This window comes from Balaenoptera ricei, chromosome 3, assembly GCF_028023285.1.
Source record: "Balaenoptera ricei isolate mBalRic1 chromosome 3, mBalRic1.hap2, whole genome shotgun sequence".
NCBI classification, from domain to species: domain Eukaryota; kingdom Metazoa; phylum Chordata; class Mammalia; order Artiodactyla; family Balaenopteridae; genus Balaenoptera; species Balaenoptera ricei.
In genome coordinates, this window is record NC_082641.1 from 126,615,082 (window position 1) to 126,639,575 (window position 24,494).

At 50.3% G+C, this 24,494-nt stretch overlaps 1 protein-coding gene across 6 annotated transcripts in view; it reads right to left on the reverse strand.

Annotated features, from left to right (window-relative positions):
- The window catches only part of IL17B (interleukin 17B), a 59,269-nt gene extending 36,052 nt beyond the window's left edge, over positions 1–23,217 (reverse strand). For 4 of the 6 annotated variants that reach the window (XR_009502427.1, XM_059917453.1, XM_059917452.1 and 1 more), the window contains exons 1-2: positions 8,296–8,636; positions 6,023–6,193 (exon numbers count right to left, since the gene is read on the reverse strand). The gene's annotated coding sequence lies outside the window, so the exon portion shown is untranslated. Of the gene's footprint in view, positions 1–6,022; positions 6,194–8,295; positions 8,637–23,140 lie in introns of those variants that run through there. The other 2 variants (XM_059917454.1, XM_059917456.1) reach the window with 2 other exon arrangements.
- Between the last annotated feature and the right edge of the window lie 1,277 nt (positions 23,218–24,494).

The window sequence follows — 24,494 nt, forward strand, 5'->3', positions numbered from 1 at the left end:
GGAGGAGGAACCTAAGCCCTCAGCAGCCCTTTCTGGGCTCTCTCCTATGCCACTTGGGTCTGTCCCCTATTCAACTTGCCAAGGGCAATTTCCTTCCACTGACTGAGCTCCTCCAGGGTAAGGACCACATCAGATTCAGGCCTGTCTCCCCTCGGCACGTAGAAGATGCATTTGGTTTGCTGAACGGACAGGTGAAAATGGTTAGACCCTGTCCCCAACCCTGATGGATTGGTAAATTGGTCAGGGGATGAGACATGGAGCATGGAGGTTAAAAATTACGGTCCTGAGGCAGCTGTTCTGATAGGAATCCCAGCTGGGCTCCTAGCTCCATGCCCTTGGAAAATCCCCTTCCCATGGAGCCTTGGGGATGCACGGGGATTAGCACAATTAAAACACTCAAGAAATGACCGTTCTTATTACCATCAGCATCACTATGAATTTTCTAGAGACAAAGGAACAGAACTAGACAGCCTATAGCCATAGAGGATATAGAGGCAAATACCTTCCCCTGGTCAAAGGTCTCAACCTCTGTCCCTGTGTCAGAGTTTCCCACAGGAGCGTGGGACTGCCTCTCATCCACTTCCTGTTTCTACACCCAGGAGAGCTGCTATCTTTGTGGCAATATTCTGAGCCCAATGGGGTGTGCTGGAAATAGCCGCCAATTCCCCTGGTTCAAGCCAGTCTGTGACCCGGGAACCGTCTCCTCCCCTTCCTGGCCCTCCGTGTGGCGGTGATAAGGGTCCCCTGACCACCGTATGGCTGTTCTGCAGATTAAATGTGATGGGGCAGCTTTTCAAACGGCAGGCACTCGGATGCCCCCTTTTTAATTTTTGCCATATCTGCCAACGATCAAAATATTTTAAAATTTAAGATGAGTCATTTTTAATACCTAAATATAAATGGGAAACTAAAATACTGTCCATAATTAGGAGATAATAAAGGTAAGAATAGAGACAGTAAAAAGGCAACAGCGTTCTTACTCTTTCCTCTGGTATATAGCTTGCAAGGCCCTGGGCCTGAGGGAGATAAACAGGAGCCAGAAAAGTGTCAGAGACAGGATAGCACCAAACTGAGGCTCTATCCCCCTGGGAAACAGAAGGACTGGACGCAAACACACGGAATAGCCTGAGTCACTGTGTCTTCCAAAGTTAGTGCTCAGGGGCTTCCCTGGTGGCGCAGTGGTTAAGAATCCGCCTGCCAACGCAGGGGACACGGGTTCGAGCCCTGGTCCAGGAAGATCCCATGTGCCGCGGAGCAACTAAGGCTGTGCTCCACAACTACTGAGCCTGCGCTCTAGAGCCCGCGAGCCACAACTACTGAGCCCGCGTGCCACAGCTACTGAAGCCTGTGCGCCTAGAGCCCGTGCTCCGCAACAAGAGAAGCCACCGCAATGAGAGGCCCGCGTACCGCAACAAAGAGTAGCCCCCGCTCGCCGCAACTAGAGAAAGCCCGCACACAGCAGTGAAGACCCAACGCAGCCAAAAATAAATAAAAATAAAATAAATAAACTTATTAAAAAAAACAAGAAACAAAGTTAGTGCTCAGGCCATGTACTCCACAAAACCGCCCGCTCTCTGTGCTGCGTTCGGAAGCCAAAGGTGGTCAGGTGAAAGAGCTTTGGAAACAGTCTGGCACCAAGGAATGCACGGGGCTGGCCTTATCAGCTTGCTTCGCAGCAGCAATTGATCACTTTTTCGGGACGACCCTCCCTGGCTTCTTACTGAAATCTCCACGTTGGCCAGGGCGAGCGTTTCCTCTCCAAGAGCTAGTGGGAGCCGTCTGAGAGTGGAGTAGACAGGCTGTGGGCTGTTCAGGACCCCCAAGCTGGATCCTGATGTTGGAATCACTCCCCAGCCAAACGCAGTTTGGAAAGAGTTCCTCCATGAGAATTCCATATTAGATGGAGGCAGTTCTTTGGGTGGGAATACCTGAGGAAGGGGCTGTCCCACTCAGCAGGCCATCAGGCCTGGCTTGCCCCAAGTGGCAGACCAGAGGAAAACACTCTGCAGATCGGGGCCTGCTTTCAGACTTCTGCCAGAGGCATATGAGACTGTATTATTCGAAGGAGGTGTGTGTGTTTTCCTGCTCTCTCCCACCCCCGAGAAAAGGCTGCTGGTTCCCCTTCACCCTTCAGACATCCCTGAAAGTATATGTCATCCGGCACCAAGGCCACCACAGCGGGCATCAGCAATGCAGGAGGGTCCTCTGGGGGTGCCCTGAGATCTTGGTGGGGCAGAAGAAATTGAGGCGAGGCTCAGCCTGCTCACTCAGAGGTTCCCACCCAAGCCAGGTCTTGAGAGGAAAATGAATTATCTACATGGTCATTCAATCATCCACTAAGTGGCATTCCCTGGGACCCATCATCATGTACAAAGGCCTCCACAAGGCTCAGGGATCCTCACCATTAACAAATGCGGGTGCTGTCCTCAGGGAACTGGAGATCTAACCCAGTCAAACCCGGATGCAAAGAGCTCTGACGCTGGAGAGAATGAGGTTGAAGAATACGATTCAGCCACTCAGACAACGCACATTAGGCATCTACCATCACAAGTATGGTAAAGGATTAGAAAGAGAAAGAGGGCAGAAAGAGGGCAGAGGATGTGTGAGGACGTGGACCAGGGTGTCCTGATGTCTGAGAAAGTCAGAGAGGGCTTCCCAGAAGAAGTAGCCATTTGGTCTCCTCTTCCACCAGGAGGAGACGGGCAGGGGAGCAAGAGGGAGCAGCATGGTAGCTGGGGGCCCCGAGGTGGTAGGCACAGGGCTCCTTGGAGGAATGGAAGAAGGGGGGCAGAGGCCCAAGAGGAAGTGGCCAGCTGGGCCAGATGGGTCAGGCCTTGTAGCCTTTTGTGAGGGTTTCAGAATTTAGCCAGAGGGCAGTAGGAGAGCTTTCAGCATTTTAAGCCTCGGAGAGATATGGGCATATTTGCATTTTGAGAAATCTCTCTAGGAGGATGGCTGGGATGGATGGTTGGGAAGTCGTTGGGAGTAGAAGCAAGGAGGCCAGGTAGGAAGCTAAGACAAATGTTTGATGGTATAAAATATAAAGTACCATGGAATGTGCCGTTTGGCTGGGATGCACCAAGCATAAATGTGGGGTATGGGGTCAAAAGGTAGAACATTATATTGGATGGCTCCATTTATTGAAATGCCTAGATTAGCAGCTCTGTAGAGACATACCTGCCCGGGGGCTAGGGGTGATGGGAGGTGGGTAGGAGGGGCTAAATGGTAAGAGGGTTCTTTTGGAATGATGAAACATTCTGAAATTGATTGTGGTAATGGTCGCACCACTTTGTGAATGTATTAAAAACCACTTCATTGTGCAATTTAAATATGTGAATTATATTTCAATAAAACTGTTTAAAAAGAAAAGAAAAGGAAGGTTGAGGCTTGGTCCCAGAGGGCTCAAATGCCAGGCTGAGGACGGGAAACACATCTGTGGTAGTTACAGCAGCCTCTGGGGCAACAGCTGGATGGTGGAGCTGAGGCCCCTCTAATGCCCCTTCTCCTGTCTAGGGTGGACTCCCTGCCATCAGCCCCTGGTGCAGAGCAGCGTGGCACCCTGTCTCCCAGCCTGAGGTGCAGTGCTGCATCTCTGGTCAGTTGGGAGTCTGAGATGAAGCACTGTAGCTCGGGAAGGGAGAAGTTGTTCTGCGGCCGTTGCCTGGAAGCGGTAAGTGGTAGTGGTGCTTGCGAGCACCAGGAAGGACGGGAATGTTTCCACTCTCCATATGGTCAGCTGAGGAAGTTGCTGGACTCAAGTCCTACCTGTGCCACTACCTGCTTCATGATTCTGGGCAAGGCCTGAATCTTCTGTGCACCCCAGTTTGTCCATCTGTAAAATGAGGTGTTGGAGCATTCAGTGGTGGCCATTACCCAGCACCCTGACTCTGCTTTCGCTTTCTGAGCCCATGACAGACACTGCTAATCAGTCGAGCCATCCTTTCTTTTTTCTTTTCTTTTGTAATTTTTTTAAACTTTTTATCTTATATTGGAGTATAGTTGATTAATAATGTTGTGATAGTTTCAGGTGTACAGCAAAGTGATTCAGTTATACACATACATGTATCTATTCTTTTTCGAATTCTTTCCCCATTTAGGTTGTTACATAATATCGAGCAGAGTTCCCTGTGTTATACAGTAGGTCTTTGTTGGTTATCCATTTTAAATACAGAAGTGTATACATGTCAATCCCAAACTCCCTATCTATCCCTTCCCCCAACCCTAAGGCATCCTTTCTTGAAGCATTCAGGTACAGTTTCAGAATCCTTCTCAGCACTAAGTTCTGGAGAGCTACTGTTAATGATTCGAAGCTGAAACCCTTCATCATTTGTGAATTGGACAATTCCTAAAAACCCTTTCAGCCTTAAAGACAAAAGTCCTGGGCTTTGAGTCAGGCTCTTCACTCTTTGAGGTGTTGCCTAAGTTAGTCCAGGCATCTCCCAAATATCTGACCCCTCTCAGGGGCTTCAGACAAGCAAGAAACAGCAGAGGAAAATCACTGGGCTAAGCACAATTTTATTTAACCTCCCAACAAGCTTGGGAGGTAAATGTTATTGACCCATTTTCCAGATAAGAAAACCGAGGCTCAGTTAAACAACTGGCCCAAGGCCACACACTGATTATGTTGAGCTGGGCTTGTAACCTAATCTGTCTGCCTTCAGATCCATGTTCTTACCCACTGCATGTGGTCTTGTCCTTACATCTTGGGTCACTTTTAGCAAAGACAGGCCAAGGCATTTTCCATTAATCCTGTAGATTTCCTTCCTCTTCTCCTCCCTGCCCCCGGCCACCATAGTTGTATTTATCTCACCTTATCCAGTAGGTCCTATACCATCCCATTTTACAGCTGGGGAAGGCTGAGGTTAAGTGATTTGCTGGGGGTCACCAACAAAGAAGTTGCCAAACAGAGACTGGGAACCGGATCTGCCCAGTTGGTTTAGAGTAAAACCCTCCCTCTGGCTGGAGACTAAGGAATACACATGACCCATGGCAGTCGAAGGGGGGAGTGGGGTGTTACCAGATGGTTTCTGGTTGACAACATGGCCTTTGACTACAGGGAAGGTACTTTCCAGGGCAATTGAAGTTCCAGTCACTACTCTCCCCCCGGAGCAATCATCCACATCCCGCGAGACACAGCAGCCGCCCTGGCTTCTGCAGATGGGGCTGGATGCAGAAGAAAACTCCAGCTGGTCCTTAGGGACATGCCAGAGCCTTGGTGCTGAAGGCCACTCTCTCACCTTGTCCTCACGGTCCAGTTTTCCCAGGAATCCCTTAGATGCTAAGATGGGGATTCCTGGAAATACTGTTCTTGAGGTCATGGTTTAACAGCTGGATGCGCCTCCTTCCCACCCAGAGTTGCCCCTGCAGGGCTTGGGCTCAAGCACGGCATGAGGTCAAGCGGAAGGCCATGCACTAGAGGTAAGAGGGCTTGAGAACTGTGTTCTTGACCTTTAAGTTGCTTTTCTTTTCATTTTGTCCATTTCGTAACATCCTGTGAGGCCGGAATGGGAACTTCACCACTGTCCTGCTCTTGGGAAATTTGTCCAGGCACTCAGCTGAGCAGTGGTTGAACCAGGACACCATAAAGCATGTGTTTCTTTCTGCCTCCACCCCACCCCCATCCCACTTCCCTGCATGCCAAGCAATAGGGCACACTATCGAATCAGCATTATTGATAAATGAATAAATGTACATGAATTTATTTTAAAAGTTTGCTAAATCAGTTAGCTAAACTAAAAACAAAAAACAAAAAAAAACAACATTAAGTTTTAGTTCGATTTGTAATGCAGCCACAGAAAAATTTTTAAATTTTTCATTAAGGTAGAGAAGACAAAAAAGCTCAGAGTGCCCTCCTGTGGTGACGCCTCCCTCAACCTGCTTCAGGAACCCTGAGGCTTGCCTCTCCACACACACACACACACACACACACACACACACTGAGATTCCTTTTGCCCCAGTCACTTTTGAGCCACTGACCACGTAAGCCCCATCCATCATCACATTACCAATGACCATCACTTACGGTTTACTTTAACTCGCATCACCTTCGTCTCAAAGCTCCTGAAGGTCAGTGGCATGGAGAGGTTCAGAGAGGTCAAGTGACCAGCCCACGGTCACTCACATAGCATAAGGCAGAGCCAGGATTGATTCCAAGTTCAGTGGCTTGTGGCAATTCCTCAGCCAAAAGTAAAAACTGCAAAAATAAAAAATAAAAGGAAGACAATCTGAATAGACAGAGAAAATGCTAGCTGACTGAATCCCAGAGACCTGAAGTGGTCCAGGTGCAACACTAGAACTTTTCACAAACTCTTCCTAGTGCTTTTCATGGAGTTGGTAGAGACAGGCGGTGTCGTGACCCCAGGAGCCTCGCTTTGGGGTCTGCTTGCCGTGCTCCCAGGGACCAGGTGGCTCCCACACGTCTCAGGCTGTCTCTCTAAGAGGCCACATTGAAGACATTTATAAAGTATGAGATCTCCCTCCCCCATATCCTCAGATATTGGAGCTGAACTGACCATGAAGAAATCTGATTTGCTCCTAATGATAATAATAGCTTCCACTCACGAGTATTTACAACTTACCGGGCCCTGTGCTAAACACTTTCACAGGCACTCTCATTCAATCCTCACAACAACCCAGTGAGGTAGGTTGTATCACTTACTCTGTTTCACAGACAAGGCAGCCAAGGCACAGAGAGGTTAAGACATTTGCCTAAGATCACACAGCTAACAAGTTGTGAAGCTGAGTCAAATCAAGTCTGTGTTTATGCTTATCACCTGCCCTTGCCCCCTCTCTCCCTTTTGGCCTGGCCTGGCAGGTGGGGCTATCTCCCGTGGCTTCCCCCGGGGGAGAAGGTAAAACAAGCCTTCAGTGAGACCCAAGCAGTCCCTCCTGTGCTCTGTGACTATAATAAAGTGCTGGACCCTTGGCTTGTGTCCTGTGTCTTCCTGGGAACATGAGGGGAGGGGGAAGGAGGTGACAGCAGGGAGAGAACATAAGCCTGTATTAGTTTACTAGGGCAGCTGTAACAAAGTACCACAGACTGAGTGGCTTAAACAATAGAATGTTATTTTATCATAGTTCTAGAGGCTGGAAGTCTAAGATCAAGGTGTCACCAGGGTTGGTTTCTTCTGAGGCCATTCTCTTTGTCTTGTAGATGGCTGTGTTCTCCCTGTGTCTTCACTCTGTACATGTCAGTGTCTTAATCTCTTCTTATAAGGACACAAGTCCTATTGGATTAAGGCCCACGCATATGACCTCGTTTAACATTAATTGTCTCTTTAAAGACCCTACCTCCAAATACAGTCACAGTCTGAGGTACTGGGGGTTAAGACTTCACCATGAATTTAGGGGGGACACAATTCAGCCCATAATACAGCCTCAGTTGAGGCAACCCTCAGGTGCCTTCACACTGCCAGACACTTCCAGAAGCCGGCTAGATAGCAACCAGGACCCACATGAGGACAGTCAGAAGCCCAAGGAAGATGGCAGGCCGTGTCTGGGAACACCTGCTGTAGACGGTGGGGAGGGAGAGAGTCCCACGAGGTGAGGTCCACTAGGGCGGGACCAAGGCACATGCTGAGGAGCGCTCAGGGCCTGGCCACGTGGCAGCCTCTCCCCTTCAGTCCTAAAGGTGTGACTGACCAGGTCGAGGAGGCAGGACAGAGTCTGAAATCACACTTCACACAGGCGTCAGGGTTCAGAGTGAACTCGACATTCGCTGTACCATAGGCATCATGCCCAACACATGGGGACATTTTAAACACAATTAGTCTACCTTCGGCACAATCCTCCAAACTCTGCTACATTCTGAGGGGGAAAAAAAATCAACATCCTGACAAACAACCTTGGACATGACGGTTCCCAGAGCCCAAGGCCTCCCCACACCTCTCCTCTGAGCCCCCAAACAAGGCCTGCGCACCTGCCCTGCACTGCTGAGGAGCCCAAGGTCCCACAAGGGCCCGAGACAGCTTAGGAGCCACAGGGACGAGTGGAGGAGGCAGGACAGAGGGCGAGCTCCTCTGGCCAGCGCCCTGCCGTCCGCTGCACCCCACACCCCAATGACACACCCCGTTCTTGTTCAGCTTTGGAACAGTTCCCGGCCAGACACTGGGGCCTCCTCGAAACTCACGGGCCTTGCCCTACTGAGGTCCTTCTAGAACTCTCTCTCACACCCCTGGGGAATTACTGCGGACTCCCACAGGTGGGTTCTACACTGTGGTTTGAGATTCCCAGGAGTGGAGGGGTGCACAGGAATAACAGCAAATGTCCAGCAAAGGGGGCGTCCTCTTTATTTACCTCTGCCAGCCTTTACTGGGTGCCCGTGTGCACCTGGTGCTGGGGACACGGCAGTGAACGAGACAACCAGAGAACTCTTCCTCATGAGGATGATTCGCTCACACACACGTAGGTGTGAGATCCTGCGCTCCTCTTCCAGAATTTCAGTGTTGAGACCATTTCTGAACACAGCTGTAACGTAGTAACACTTTCAAATACATCCTTACATGCCAGGCATGCCGTGGGCCTCTGTCCTGTGGGCAGAAGGAATTGGCAACCTCTGACAACTCTGGTGACAGATCCCCAGGTCGAAGCCCAGGCTCTCCCAGCAGTGACGATCTGCACCGCCTTTTACTGACATGGCGTCCTGCACCAGGTGCGTCCTGGGGGAGTGTCCAAGGAGGCGGCGTGACGCAGGCAGGAAGGAGGCGGTGCCCTCTTGTGGCCTAGCCTGGAAGGACAGGCTATCTTGAAGGACTTGTCAGGGGTAAGGGGGGTTGTTATCAGTGACCATTATCTAACACATTTGCATAGGATTTTGCATCTCTTTTCATCCCATGACTTCATTTGATCCTTGTTTTTTTTTAATTAATTAATTAATTAATCTATTTATTTATTTTTAGTTGTGTTGGGTCTTCGTTGCTGCGCACGGGCTCTCTCCATTTGCAGCGAGCGGGGGCCACTCCTTGCTGTGGTGTGCGGGCCTCTCTTGCTGCGGAGCACGGTCTCCAGGTGCGCGGGCTTCAGCAGTTGTGGTGCAAGGGCCTAGCTGCTCCACGGCATGTGGGATCTTCCCGGACCAGGGCTCGAACCCGTGTCCCCTGTATCGGCAGGCGGACTCTTAACCACTGAGCCACCAGGGAAGTCCTTGATCCTTGTTTTGAGATACATCTTGTCATCGTATTTTTACAGAAACCCAGTGAGGTTTAAACAATACTAATTCAAATTCTAATAATAATAATAACACCTATGATTTATTGATCCCTTACTCTGTGGCTGGCACTGTGAATTTATTTTGTCCATATTATCTCATTCGTGAGATTCAGATAGAGAACAAAGTATTATACACGTGTCCAGGGCCCCATGACTGCTAAGCAGCTACATTAGAAAGCAAGCACCAGCCCCGCACCCAGGCCAACAATCTCTCATACAAGCTTGAAAAGAGAAGTGTCCAATCTGGTTCTCCAGCTCCTGGAAGATTCCCAGTTGCCTTGGGCTGGGAAGAAGCCCTGGGAGACTTCATCCAGCAGGACTGACCCTGCTACAGATCTCAATATGCTGGAGATACCATCTCCTGCTTTCAGGTGTGCTCTGAGGGAACTGGCACCCTTGGCTCAGTAGCGAGATTCTATTTCCTGCTTCAAGGGGAAAATTTCCCCAGGCTCCCTGAGAGCTGCCTCTCTCAAAGCAGACAGCAGCAAGGGCACCCCGATATTGCTACAGGATGTGGTCCAACGATCCAGACAAAGGAGGTGAAAGGGGTTGCTCTGATCCTGAAAGAAAGAGCTCCCTCCCTGAGGGAGCTAGAGGGAGGCCGGGAGGAAGACAGTCTGGCCCATGGGGGATTGCACATCTGCAGCAGTCTGGCGGGCCTGGCCAGCAGCCTGTGCAAGCCAATCTCATTGCTATAAAAGGGCAGTGGCCAGAAGAGGGGACTCAGGCCTGTCCCTGCATTTCAGACCTAGGCAGCCCCTCTCCAGGTCATGGAAGCAGGCAAAGTGGAAACCAACAAACAGGAAGAGAATAGGTCCAGATTTGCTCCTTTTTCTTGAAATATGGGGATGGAACCCAAGTGGCCTCAGTCTGGGGACAGTCAGGGGCATGTCAATTGCACTCCAATCTGTGGGAAGCTGGAAGGAACCACAGCTACATTAATTTAGAGACTGTCCCCTCTGACCCAGGCCATCTACCACTCCGACACCCCAAAACAGTGTGTTTCCTTGGCCTGCTCATCCCAGAACAATTTCTGACAGAGGGGCATACACATCAGCTTGCATAACTCCAGTGACAAGGACCCCACCATCTCACCAGCCAGCCTATGTCCTTGATCACCTTGGATTGTTAGGAGGCCCTTCTCTTGTTGGTGTGAAAGCTCTGTCATTTTCCCTAGTTCCTTTGCTGCCCACAGAGATTTACGAACAGTGGCCCTGGCTTCCTTCCCCTCCTCCAAGCTAAACATGCCTGGGGCTCCCAGTGGGCCTCTGAGACTGAATTTAAGCTTGTGTCCCTGCCTGCACAATCAAGACCCCTTCTTTGGGGCCAGGACCTCCTCTGAGAGCCTTACAAAATCAGTCAACCATCTCTGTGAAAATAGCGCACATCCCCACAAAATGTTACATACTACTTTAGAGGGTTCATAGGCCCTTTCTTTAGTGCGTGTCACAGTTTCTAGAAAGTGGCTGGCCTTTAGTACTAATTTATGTATTCGACAAATGTTTACAGAGGGCCTACCATGTGCCAAGTGATGTTTCTGGTGCCCAGAATGGAAGGGTAAATAAAACAAATCCTAGCTCCAAGAATTTAGTCTGGAGCAGGAGAGAGACACAAACTAATCAGCCACCACGTCATTAACTTTATATTGTGACAAATTCAAGGAAGATAATGAAAGAGAGTACAATGAGAAGTGGCAGGATTAGGAGAGCTATTTTAAATTGGGAGGTCAGGGAGGGCCTCTGGAGGGGGTTGACATTTGAGTAGAGATCTGATGACAGGAAGACAGTGTGGACTGAAGGGTCGGGGGTGTCAGTCAGGAGCAAGGATGGCTGTCAAGATTCTGAGGCAGAAGGAGACCAGGGAGGCTAAAGCCTGGAATGGAGGAGGGGATATGAGACAGGGTTGAAGGGCACAGGGCCAGGCCAAGTGGGGTGTCTGGGTCTCATCTAAGTGCAGTGAGTGACACAGTCAGGTATATGTTTCAAAAGATCACTCAAAGTGGGGAGGGGAAGCAAAATGTATTCCCCTTTCATGTTTCCATATATCTGCATAAAGAAACCCTGGAAAAATACAAAAGAACTTAATAAGTGCGGTTACCTAGAAAAGCAAGACTTCTTAATATTTACATATTATATTGTTTTGACATTTGAATGACCTGTATATTTACCTGTATTAGTTTCTTGCGGCTGCCATAACAAATTATGACAAACTGGGTGAACTAAAACAATAGAAATTTATTCTCTCATAGTTCTAGGAGCCAGAAATCCGCAATCAAGGTTTTGGCAGGGCCAGGTTCGCTCTAAAGATCCTAGGGGAGTTTGTTCCTTGCCTCTTCCATTTTCTGGTGGCTCTGAGCATTCTTTGGCTTGTAGCTACATCATTCTCTGCTCTGCATTGTCTCCTTCTCTTCTGTCTGACAAATCTCCTCTGTGTGTCTCTTGTAAGGGCATTTACCATTGAATCAGGGCCCACCTGAATGATCCAGGATAATCTCTTCATCTCAGGATCCTTAACTTGATCACATCTGCAAAGATCCTTTTTCCAAATGAGGTCACATTTACAGATTCCAGGAATTAGTGTGTGGACATGTCTTTTGATGTGCCACCATTCAACCCATCACAATAGCTGTCCAATAAGATCAAAGTAAACTTTAAAACTTGGTTCTAGCTCTGGGGTGACAGAGGGACTGCAGGGTGACAGATGGAAGAGAGGAGGGAGGTGAAGGGAGGTGGGTATGTGTGGGAGCAAAGGTCCACTGGACTCCAGAGGGATCGGATGCAGGATGGAGGGAACATCATAAGGCATCCCCCACCACTCCTGGGTCTGGCTTGAGCAAATGGGCAGGCTTTGGTGCCTTCACTGAGGCTGGGAAGATCAGAGGACAAGGGGGCTCCAGGGAGGTGGGAAGTGAGACTGGGAGGGAGAAGTAGTAGACATTTCAAGGTAGAAGTTACCATGAAGGAAGCTGGATATATATGTGGTGAGGCCTGCAAAAACCTTTAAGGAAGACTCAGGCTCAGGCTACAGAAAACCCGTCACCTCCCTCGTTTTGAAAGCTCAGCATCTACTGATGCAAGGCCAGGCTGCAGCCACGTCACAGAAGTGGCTGTGACTCAGCTTGGGAAATCTAGGTTTTTACCATGCTACACTTACGCAACCAAGTCTTTGAATCTAAATGCAAGACTTCTTGTTTCCAGTGTAAATTTCTGTGTCTCCATGACTAATCTTTCCACATAATTCTGCCTCCAAACCAAATAGGACACTGTATGCATGGTATGATCCCAGTTTCATAGGGGAGAAAATGACTCTCTTCAGGTATGTCTATAACAATAGCTAATCTTCACTGAGGTATTATGCTGACCACTGCATGCTTTATTTCATTTAATTCTCTCCATCACAGTTTGAAGTAGATGTTATCATTATTCCCATCTTACAGAGGAAGATAATGAGGCTCAGAGAGATTAAGTAAATCTTGCTCACAGTCACCCAACTAGTAACTGTTACGACTGGGACTTGTACCCTAGCAGTCTTGGCTTTTGTGTCTATCATCATTACTGCCCCTCCTCATTCGCGCCCTCTTATGGATATACATGCACATTAAAAAGTTCAAGGAAAAAAAAAAAAAGTTCAAGGAGATACCTACAAAGCTGCTATTAGTGGCGGGTTCTGAGAGGGGTGTGGGAAGGAGTACACATTCTCTACTGCTGCCTTGCTTTGAATTATCTTCAAGGAACAATGCTTTTTTAATTTAAAAATATGTATTTATCAAAAGAAAAGTCTGGAAGAACATACAACAAAATGTCAACAGCACAGGAATTCCCTGGTGGCACAATGGTTAAGAATCCGCCTGCCAATGCAGGGGACACAGGTTCGATCCCTGATCTGGGAAGATCCCACAGGCCGCAGAGCAACTAAGCCCGTGTGCCACAACTACTGACCCCGCATGCCACAACTACTGAAGCCTGCGTGCCTAGAGCCCGTGCTCCGCAACAAGAGAAGCTACCGCGATAAGAAGCCTGCACACCGCAACGAAGAGTAGCCCTCACTCACCACAACTAGAGAAAGCCCGCACACAGCAACGAAGACCCAACGCAGCCAAAAATAAATAAAAATGTCAACAGCAGTTACATCTGGGGAGCATGAGCAGGAAAACTATCTTCTACACTATGTAGTTTGGTGTTGTTTGAACTTTATACAATGGGCATATACTGCTTTTGTAAGCAGAAAAAAGTAATTAAGACTTTTAAAAAAGAAGGACAGAGAGAAGGAGAGTGACTCAGCAGCTCTTCTGGGATTCCCAGCAGCTCCTGACAGAGGTCCCGCCCACCTTCACGAGCCCCTTTCCTATTTCTCCCCCTCCACCCCCTTTGCACATCCTAACCAGAAAAACCTGTGCCTCAGCAGCGTCTGTCCTGCCTCTCCCTCCTCCCAGCCTCTAAACTAGGCCACTGCTGATCCCAATCCCACAGGGCAACAATATCCCCTCATCCTCCAATAGCAGCTTTGTAGTTTATGAAATGCCTTCCCATGCCAGTTCACGTTTAATCCTCACAAAGACACTGTGAAGTGGATATTCTCATGCCCATTGTACAGATGTGGAAGCTGAGGCTCAGCGAAGCTAAGCTCATTGCCCACGGTCATATAGAGTCTGGGATTGTGCCTGGACCCAGATTCCCAGGCCAGGCCTCTCCAGTGCTGCATGAGTTCAAGCTCATGTCAGGAACTTGAGTTTCAGGACCTAAAATCAACCTGTTGAATCTTGTTTAGACCTATGACAGAGCAGCAGTTCTCCTGTTCTCTACAAAACCATCCCTGCAGCCTCCCTGGTATACTCAACCACAGCCAGGAACCTGAGACTCACCAGAGCCTTGCCCTGCACTGCCCAGGCCCTGGGGCTGAGCCTGAAGAGAGGGCAGAATGGAAGAGCCTTTGGGCCCAGACAGAGGAGCATGGGAAAAAAAGGGCAGACAGCCAGCATGCTTACAAGGCAGGAGTAGACAAACCCAACAGCCTAGGACAGCAGGTCATGGGCTTGGGTGGAATCCTGGAGATAACTTTGATCAAATCACTTAGTATCTCTGGGCCTCAGTTCTCTCATCTGGAATATGGGCATTATAATAGCATCACCTTAGAAAGCAGTTCTGAGAACAACATGAGGAATCCTTGCCATGCGTTCAGCACAATGCCTGGACATAATACATGCTGACTGAATGCTTCTTATTGTTACTAAGTGAATTGGTTTGCCCCAACCAGTTTAGTTTCTTTTGGTGAACATTTACTGAGAGCCCACGCTGTGCCAGGCCCTGGGCTAAGCACTGGGGACATAGAAATAAAGGAGATGCAGCTCCTGCTCACTTAGTTCACAAACTGTCAGGGGAAGCCAGCCCAAAGGGAAGCTGACCCTTCCTGTAGGCTTGCAGTGTGAAGGAACAATGGCTGGGATGGCGGTAGGCAGGATGGTGTGGGGCCTTGAATGCCAGACTAATCTGTCTGAGAACTTCTCTTGTCCGCCTGGGAACCACTGCAGGTCTCAGAGCAGGAGAGCGGCCGACCCAGTCATCTCACTTAGAAATGGAACCTTAGTCCCTACGGCTCCACAGGGCTTCTGAGCCATCACTGAGTCAGACACAACGGGGGGGAGGGATGACACAGGAGGGAGGGGCACAGAGGACTATCCTTAGGGTGGGGACAATCTGGGTTCGAGTGACGGTGGCAGGTGCACTGGGTGAGGCCGCCCAGAGAGGTCAGGGAGGGGTTCAGTCCTGGAGAAAGTAGTAGGGGAGGAATCCATTTAGACTCCAGCAAAGGCAGAGTTAATGGGTCTATTTGGGGGCTGATTCCTGGGTTGGTATCTCAGGTGGTTTGGTACCTCTCTTTCTGCTTTTCTGTGCTTTCCCTTTTCCTACACTGAGTCACTAGAAGAGGCAGAAGTGAGCTATCACTGTTTGGGAGCCCTGGGACCAGGTGACCCTGTCTCCCCAGAGGGGCACACGCCCCGGGGCAGCTGGAGAGAGCAAACAGTCCTCCTGGGGGAGCTCCAGGGTCTGGTGGGAGAGGCTTGGACACGTGGAGTGGCTTTCCGCAACTCAGGCCCCTCAGAGTCTTCCTCTGTCCAGAGGGGTAATGATGCCATGGCAGAGGCAGTGGGAGGGGTGGAGGCACCTGGGGTTCCCCCACATATCCTCAGGCTCCCGGGCGTGTCTCTGTGTCAGCGTCATCACCCGCCGGGTCGTGGGCCAGGTCAGCACAATCGTGCAGGACCAGCCTGGGTGCCCAGAGGAGGCAGGCTGGGTTCCGGCTCCTCGCAGCCCACCTCCCCAGTCTGGCCCAGTTGCCCCAATCTGGGGACAGATTACTTCTAGTGGGGCAGCCCAGTCAGCTGAGAAAGTCAGGCTTATGCTGAGCAGGAAAAGGCCAGGACTCGCCCGCCTCCCCCCGCCCCCAATCCATGAAGCTGTGGCAGAGCAAGCCCTGGGCACTTGGCAGACTCAGTATGCGTCCTGCGTGCACAACCAGCTTTCTATATGGGCCTCAGTTTCCCCTTCGACTACTGAGCCAATGCACACATTCATTTTCTCTTCCTGGGGCATCTACCGAGTGTCAGACATGCAATATGCATCGAAGAGACAACGAACCCAGAACCTAGGCCTTGGGGAGCATCCAGCCCGGCCCCCCTGCGCCCCGTGTGGCAGCAAAGCTGGGGGGAAGCTGCTCTGCTTGGGGTGCGGGTGCAGGGCTGGCTTCCCTCTGCGCCCGCCGGTGACAGATGCCCAGCAGAGGGCGGCAGAGAGCGGGATCCCAGCTAGAGGCAGCCGTGACCTTGGCAGTCAGCGAAGGTGGAGGCCTGGGGATTTTCAGCCTCACTGCTGTCAGGAAAAAGTTTCACAAGGGCCTCCGGCACATCGGCATTCTCTCGGTCCGGGGCCCCGGGGTTGCCGACACCTCATCACTCTCCTGTCCCGGGAGGAGCCGCCCCGGGGCAACCTTGGGACTGGGGCGGGGGGAGGGGGCGGGGGGGCCGGTGCAGGGGCGAGGTGAGAATGACCAGCGGGGTAAGGAGGAGGGCACGAGGGCAGAGAAAGGTGGGGGAGGGCCCCCGTGCAGGGATCGTCTGTCGGGGCGGGGTCACAGGTCAGAGGGCGGGGGCTGGTCCTAGGAGCAGTGCGCACGCAGCACCTTCTTTGACTAGGTTTTCTAAAGATCGTGCTGGTGCTGTGAGGGGGTCGACTTAACCCGCACACACTCAGACACACACTCCTGTTCTCCTTCTTCCATCGGCATGCTCTCAGCACACTCACACTAACACACATTTCCACCCAGATCACACCCGACTCATGCACACAAACACATTCATATCACACCAACACACACATTTCATGATCACACTTACACACTTTCACACAAACACACCTACACACATGAATGCACATCCACTGTCACCCAACTCGCTCACTCACACTTGTGTACACACATAACTCACATATATACTCTCAAGCACACGCAAGCACACACACATTTTTTTCACACAACTCTCACAAGTACTCACATACACAACTCGTACATATATTCAGTCACACACACTCACACTTCTATCTATTCATACACTCACACACCCTCACACATTCACACACCTGAGGGCCTCTCCCTAGAAGAGCTGGTAGAGCCAGGGGGCGGTCTGCCAGCTCTGGTCCCTCACACTGGGTTCCAGAGATAATCCCAGCTCTCAGGCATCTGTGACCCACTGCCTTCCTCCCACTTTCAAAAAGGATTTGAGGGACTTCCCTGGTGGCACAGTGGTTAAGAATCCGCCTGCCAAAGCAGGGGACACGGGTTCAATCCCTGGTCCGGGAAGATCCCACATGCCACAGAGCAACTAAGCCCGTGTACAACTACTGAGCCCATGTGCCACAACTACTGAAGCCCGCGCGCGTAGAGCCCGTGCTCTGCAACAAGAGAAGCCACCGCAATGAGAAACCCGCACACCGCAATGAAGAGTAGCCTCTGCATGCCACAACTAGAGAAAGCCTGCATGCAGCAAAAAAGACCCAACGCAGCCAAAAAAAAAAAAAAAGGATTTGAGATGATTTAGAAGATTAAATCCCAAATAAAACAGGATAATGAAAAAGAAAACTAGGACGGTAGAAGCATTGAAAGCCTAACCCTTGTTTCTCCAGGCCTGGGGCCTTCTAACTTTGTAAGGACCCAGTGGTCTGTGATTTCAGAGCCCCAGGCCCAGCCCTGCCTCTTTTGTATCATCCCTCTGCACTTGCCCTTGGGGGCCTCTCTCTGCCCCCCGCTTGTCCCTCGGGGTCTGTGGAAGGGCTTACTCACTGCCAGCATGTCCGACTCTGGAGTAGCTGAGTGAACCCCCCTGCCACTCCCCAAAGTTGGCTGGGCTGAAGGACATTTGAATGACTACCTGCCAAACAGTGTTTCCCATCGACCATCAGTCAGCCTCTTGAGCTAAAACCTTGGCTTTGGCCTCTCTCTCCCTCAAGGTGAATTCCCAGCCACTAAGGACCTCCCCAGCGCTGAAGCAGAGTTCCTCTCCTCATTGTTCTAGAGTCTCAATCCTCAGGCTGCACTCATCTGACCCTTAATCCCAACCTTTCCCACCACGATTTCTCAATAAAGCCCTCATTCAAACAAAACGCCCAGTGACACATCCTGATATTCCAAAGTTGCTCAAGTGGACATTTCAGTCAGCTATCGCTGTGTAACAAACCAACTCAAAATTTAGCGGCATAGGGACTTCCCTGGTGGTCCAGCGGTTAAGACTCCGCCCTCCCAATGCAGGGGACCGGGGTTCAATCCTGGTCAAGGAGCTAGGTCCCACATGCCGCAACTAAGAGTTCACATGCTGCAACGAAAAGATCCCACGTGCCGCAACTAAGACATGGTGCAGCCAAATAAATAAATAAATAATTTAAAAAAACAAAACTTGGTGGCTTAAAACGGCAATTTGAGGGAATTCCCTGGCAGTCTAGTGGTTAGGACTCTGCACTTCCACTGCAGGGGACATGGGTTCGACCCCTGGTCGGGGAATTAAGATCCTGCATGCTGCATGGCCAAAAAACAAACAAACAAACAGCAATTTGTTATTTCTCATGATCCTGTGGTTTGGCTGGGCTCATCTGGGTGGTTCTTCTGCTCTATAAGTTGTGGGCTGGGACTACTCAGGCTGCTGCATTGAGCTGCATCCAACTGGACTGCCTTCAGGCATGGCTGGATCCAGAGGCTCAAGAAACGTCATCAAGAATGTACCACATTTTCCATTCTCTGCTCTGCTTGGCTGGGTCTAAATGGCCAGGATGGCTTCCCTCACATTTTTAGTGCCTCCACTGTGTTAACTAGAACATCTAGGGGCTGCCTAGGCCTCCTCTCTCACATGGTCTCTCCAGCAGGGGAGCGAGACTTCTTTATATGACAGCACAGGGACTAAGAGCAAAAGCAAACCTGCCAGCCTTCTTAAGAGCTAAGCCTGGAACTAGCACAGCATCACTGAAACCACGTTCTATTGGTCAAAGCAAGTCATAAAACAAACAAAAATCATGGTTTAAGGGGAGAAAAAATGGATTTCACTACCCACTGGGAAGAGTGGCACATGTGCACAGGGATGAGAGGAATCATTGGCAACCAATTTTGCAGGCACTCTGCCACAGTGGGCATGCTCATTAAGCTCCCAACATGCTTCCTGTGAAAGAAGCTGAGCATCAGGTACATCAAGCGTCTTCGATAACTTAGCATTCTTAATCACAAAATTCTTATCTCCACTTCCAGGAAGAATTGCACTTTGGTTAGTGTGTGATTGGAGACTATTTCGTTTGTAAGTGATGGGAACCGAGCTCAAACTGGCTTAAGCAAAAAAAAAAAGAGAACAGGGACTTCCCTGGTGGTCCAGTGGGTAAGACTCTGAGCTCCCGATGCAGGGGGCCTGGGTTTGATCCCTGGTTGGGGAACTAGATCCTGCATGCATGCCGCAACTGAGAGTCTGCATGCCCCAACTAAGACCTGGCACAACCAAAATAGATAAATAAATAAATATTTTTTTTAAAGACGAGAGAACATATTGACTCATATACTGGGAAATTTAGGGAAATACTGGGAAATTCAGGGATGGGCTGGCTTCAGAGGCTCAATTAACGTCATCAGGAATGTGTTACACTTTCCATTCCCTGCTCTGTGGTCCTCTGTGTTGGCCTCATTCCCTCATTCTCAAACAAGCTCTTTCTACAAGGTGCAAAGATGGCCACCAGCAACTTCAGGTTTGCATCTTATCAGCTTAACACCCCCCAGTGGAAAACACATGCTTTTCCCACTCCTCAATAATTTTGGCAAAAATCTCAGGGGAGTCATATAACCGGCCCAGAGTAAATCATAATCCAATCCGGGAAACAATAACTATGACTTCAATTAGCCAGGACTTCATATTATGCCCACCTGCTGAAGGAAAAGAAAAGGTAGAATAAGCCCCACCAGAACCACATGGACTGAAAGCTGGGGTGGGGAATTGGGGTGGGGTGTTCCCCAAAGAAAAGCAAGTGATGTTACCAAAAGTAGGAGGAGTCGTCATGATGCGAAGACGGCAAACACAACTGAGAGCCACTGTGTTATCTGATGTGTTACAGAGAAAGAAAATCATGTGAGCTCAGCTGGAGATAAGCATTTTCCTGATTCCGAATTCCAGAATGGATCCCTTCACACAAGGAGTTAAATCTAGTGCATTTCCTGACATAGTGGACCACAGCTTTACCTCCATTTTGGCATAGATATGGAAACATCCTGCAAGCGTGCATTTCATAAAGTGCCTACCTTTGAAAGCCAAGGACAGAACATTTCTTTGCCCCAAGGAAAGGCAATTTTGTAGGCTGCTGAGCTCATGGGTTTCTGGTGAGAGGCTTCCAGATATCGAGACGGCACTCAGCATAGAGAACAGAGAGGGAGTACCCTCTCTAATATAGCATTTCTGTGAGCCTTCCCTGTCTTCCCTTAGCAGTCTCAGCCTGTCCTATTCCACTGTCCTATTTTTTGGGTCAAAAGCAAGGGCTCGGACCTTGGCTACAGTGATAGAGGGTCGAGAATCACAATCTCACAGACTTTTATTACTGAAGGATGTCAGAAACATCATGCTGATTGCTCCTCAACCTTGATTCTCTCCTTCCACAGATGGACTTATTAGCTGGAACCATGGCTAGCAGAATAAAGACTACATTTCCCATCCTCTTTTGCCACTAGGTGTGCCATGTGACTAAGTTCCGGCCAATGAGACGTGGCAGCTTCTAAGAGTCTTCCTTTGTCCTTTCCATCTTTGTCTCTTCACCTTGCTGGCTCTTGTTTCCTGGAATGTGGGTATGATGGCCACCATTTTGTACCACAAGGACGAGGGCCACACCATAGGGAAGGTGGGTGTGAACCAGAAGGATTAGGTAGAAGAGCCACCATGCCAGCCCTGGACCACCCATCTTTATACTTTATACTTTTATGAGAGAGAGATATAAGCATGCATATTGTGTAAGCCACTGTTTTGAACTTCCGTTTCCTGTAGTTGTATCAGTTCCTAATTGATGACATTATCTCTTCCAACTTTTCCGTATCCTTCACCACCACTCACAAATACCATCTTCCATCCAAGGCTTGAATCCTCTCCAAACCATTGCTTAAAGGATAAGTACAGCTCACACAATTACTACCTCTCGAGGTCATTTCATCCTTGGCACTGAATTGTTAGAAATGTTTTAGAAATTTCTTCCTCATCTTCATTCATTCCATCTGCATATAGCTAATTATCTCCCTCAGGAAGGTCAACCAGAGTCCTGCTGACGGTGCTCACGGGTGCCCAGAGCTTCTCTTCCTGACTCCCTCCCTTCCTCGCAGGGCCTGCCTGCGTCCAGTGCATCCCTCGTGCCATTTCCCAGAGCCCCGTGGGAAAAGAGGCCCAATGTCCACAGCTCCCCCGCACATGGGTGAAGCTTCAGGTGTGCAAGGAGCTTTTGAATCTGCGATGCAATTATTATATATCAGTGCAGCTTGAGACATTTGGAATATGTGATAAGAATTCCTCACATTTGCATAGCAGCTTACACGCTTTCTCCCACACTCTCATTTTAGTACTGTTATTAGTAATAATATTAGTAATAATAATAATAATGTTCCCTTTACAGAAATTTAAAGGAATATATAAAATGTAGTGTGAAAGCCCAAATTAAAAATAGGAGCAGAAGAATAAAGAAAAACAGAGGAGTGGATTACAAAATATAATCAGACCAATAGTTATAAATCATATATGCACAGGGCATATCTAGATACTTTGCTGCCATTTACTGAGTACTTATTTTTCATAAGGCCCTGAAATAAGCAGGGGGCGCTATGTAATTAAATCGTCATGAGTATCTTGCAAGGTAGATATTTTGGTTAATTTGCAGGGGATGACAAAGAGCCTCAGGGAGGTTGAGGGTCTTTTCTAAGGTCCCAGGGGCTCTAATGGTAAAGTTAGCTCCTTGACCTGCATGTCCCCTACCCCAGTCTTTCCTCCTCACTCCTTCAGACAGACCGGCCCTGTAGCCTGGAATGCTCTTTCCTGCCCCTTTCTTGATGACACTGGCACCATCTCCTCCTCCCCATCTCAGCTTCAATGTCACCTCCTGGGCAAGGACTTCTCTGACCTCCCCCTCCCCCCACCCCCTGCCATCTCTCCCCTCTCTGACAGTTTGTTCATAAGGAGTCTTCTTCTTTCTCAACACGATTAGATGTTTGTTCAGTGCCTGTTTCCCTCGCTGAGGCTGGGGATTGCATCTGTCTTGTTTGCTGCTGGATTGTCAGCACCTAGAACAGAATCTGGCACATTCAGTTGCTGAAACCTTGGTGAATGAACGACAGCCCGTGCTCACAGCCATCAGATCACCCTATGCTTTCTCGGGACTTCTCTCAGAGGCCCTGACTCCTGGGCCTGAAGGGTCCCTCAGACCTTACCTCATTCCATCCTTGCATAATAGAAAAGGGAAACTGAGGCCGGAGAGGGAAAGGCACTTGTCAGGGCCTCATAGTGGTTAGACACACAGCTGAGCGAGGGGCGGGTCCTGGTTCCAGGCCGAGGGCCGGGCACCAGTGGATGGTCCCGACTGACCCAGCTTTCTCTCTGTGGAGGGATAAAGTGAGGCAGGAGAGCCCTGAAACGTGGCTGGTGGGAGGTGCTGCCTAGAACAGTGTGGCCGTCCTGGGGAGGAGGTGGAGAGCCTGCTGGCCTGGCTGGGAAGGAATCCAGCAGGGGCCTTGCTCGGTTTCCTCCCAGCACGGGGGGAAGTAAACACATTCCTCAGTCATGCAGGCAACTCCCGGCTCCAGCAGGTCCCTGGCCAGTGGTCTGTTGCCCTATGGAGGGCGGGCCTGGAGAAGGGGCATGACTCAGCCAGGGTCAGAGCAGTGTGTGGTGGCTGGTACCCTTTGCCAAACTGCCTCCTGCCCCAGCGCACAAAGGTGAGAAAAGCATAGTGTCCCTCTCGCCACCCCAGTCCTGCAGAAGCCCGGGGACAGCTGGGCTAGCTCCCAGGCAGGCCGAGCCTCTCTGAGGATCAGCATCTGGTCCCCTCCACCAGCCAGGACAGCGAGGAGGACACTGGGGACCCTTGACAAGGCAGGCATGGCCTGTTGTGAGTACCGGGTCCTGGCTCCCTACCGGACAGATGGGGAAACCTAGGCCCAGAAGGGCAGGGGCTTGCTCCACGTGCCACAGCAAGGTCATGACCAAGCCAAGACCAGAACCCAGGTCCTGTGGACCATGGTGTCACGTCACTGAAGTCCTGACGATGGCTGCTGCCTCCCAGCTCCTCCCGCCCCAGCCCCCCTTCTCCCTTCAGCTCTGTCAGGCCCTCTGCACATGCTGATTCTTCTGCCCAGAATTCCCTCCTTGAACTCTCTTGACTGGGCAGACTCCTACCTGTACTTCAGAACCATTCAGCGCTTTCCTGTCACGCAGACCAGCTGCCCTGGGGGCGGGGTGGGCCCTGCAGCAGCTGTCCTCAGATGCCAGCGCCAGGGCTGCAGTAGCAACAGCTGTGAAGCCTGGTTCTCGGTAGCAGCCGGGAATGATTCACAGGGAGTGGGAAGACAGGAAGGCTTGGATGTCACCCTGTGTACTAAGCGTGAGTGTCAGGAAAAAGAGCCTGGGATCTGGACTGGGAGAACTGGCCTGCTTCTCTCTTCAAGTTGTAGGATCTAGAGGATGCTCTTCAACCCCTCAGGACGGTATCACTGAGGCTGAGACTCCTGGGTCTGGAACTGGAAACACAGGGCAGTTTTCAACTCTTCTGCCAGCTCCAGTTGATAGATAGTAGCTCTGGGGGGCACTGTGTTGAGGAGGATTCAGAGGAAGGGAGGATGGTGGTAGACCCGCCATTTATTTGTTACCCTTGGGCTGGGATGTCTCTAAGGGGCCTCCCTCCCTGAGAAACATACTCCTGTGATCAGAATCAGCAGCTGTCCCAGCTCTGGCAGGGCCCCAGGATAGGCAACAGGGCCTTCGATCAACACACACAAACACACACACACACACACACACACACACACACACACACGAGATGGGGCCCCTTCCCAGGCAAGTGGCTCTGGCTGTGGTCTCCAGCCCTCTCCCTTCTGTTGGCCCCAGATAAACATTCCTTCCAGCTTTGCCCCCTGAGCTGCTGCTGGCTTATTCAGGCCAGACCAGCACAGCACAGACCTCGGCGGAGCATCAGGCTAAACTGCTTCCTGCCTGTTGCTGGGAAGGGCTGAGGGTTCTGGGGCTGCAGAAAGAGGGGAGGAGGGCTGGGAGGCTGAAGTCCAGTCCCTGGGCTTCAGCAGACTTGGACATTGCCCTGAGAAGGAATTTCCTGTTGTTGCTTCCTTCTTCCTCATACGTGTAGCTCCAGTTTCTCCTCCAGAGCCCTAGCGTCTGGTCACTGTTAGGAACTCAGAGGCCTTTTGTAGGTCAGAGAGCTGGGTTTGAAGTCCAGCTTGCCGTATGGCCTTGGGCTGGTCTGTGCATTAGTTTTCGTGTTTGTAAAATGGGGGAAATAACACCAAATTCATTCTGATAGGTGGTGGCTAAGGGATTTTACTGGGTTGAATAGTGTCCCCTTAAAATTTACATCCATGGAGGAATTCCCTGGAGGCCCAGTGGTTAGATATCTGTTTCCATTGCAGGGGACACGGGTTCAATCCCTGTGCCCTTAGGCAGGGAACTAAGATCCAGCAAGCTGTGTGGTGTGGCAAAAAAAAAAAAATTTACATCCACGGGAAGCTGTGAAGGTGAC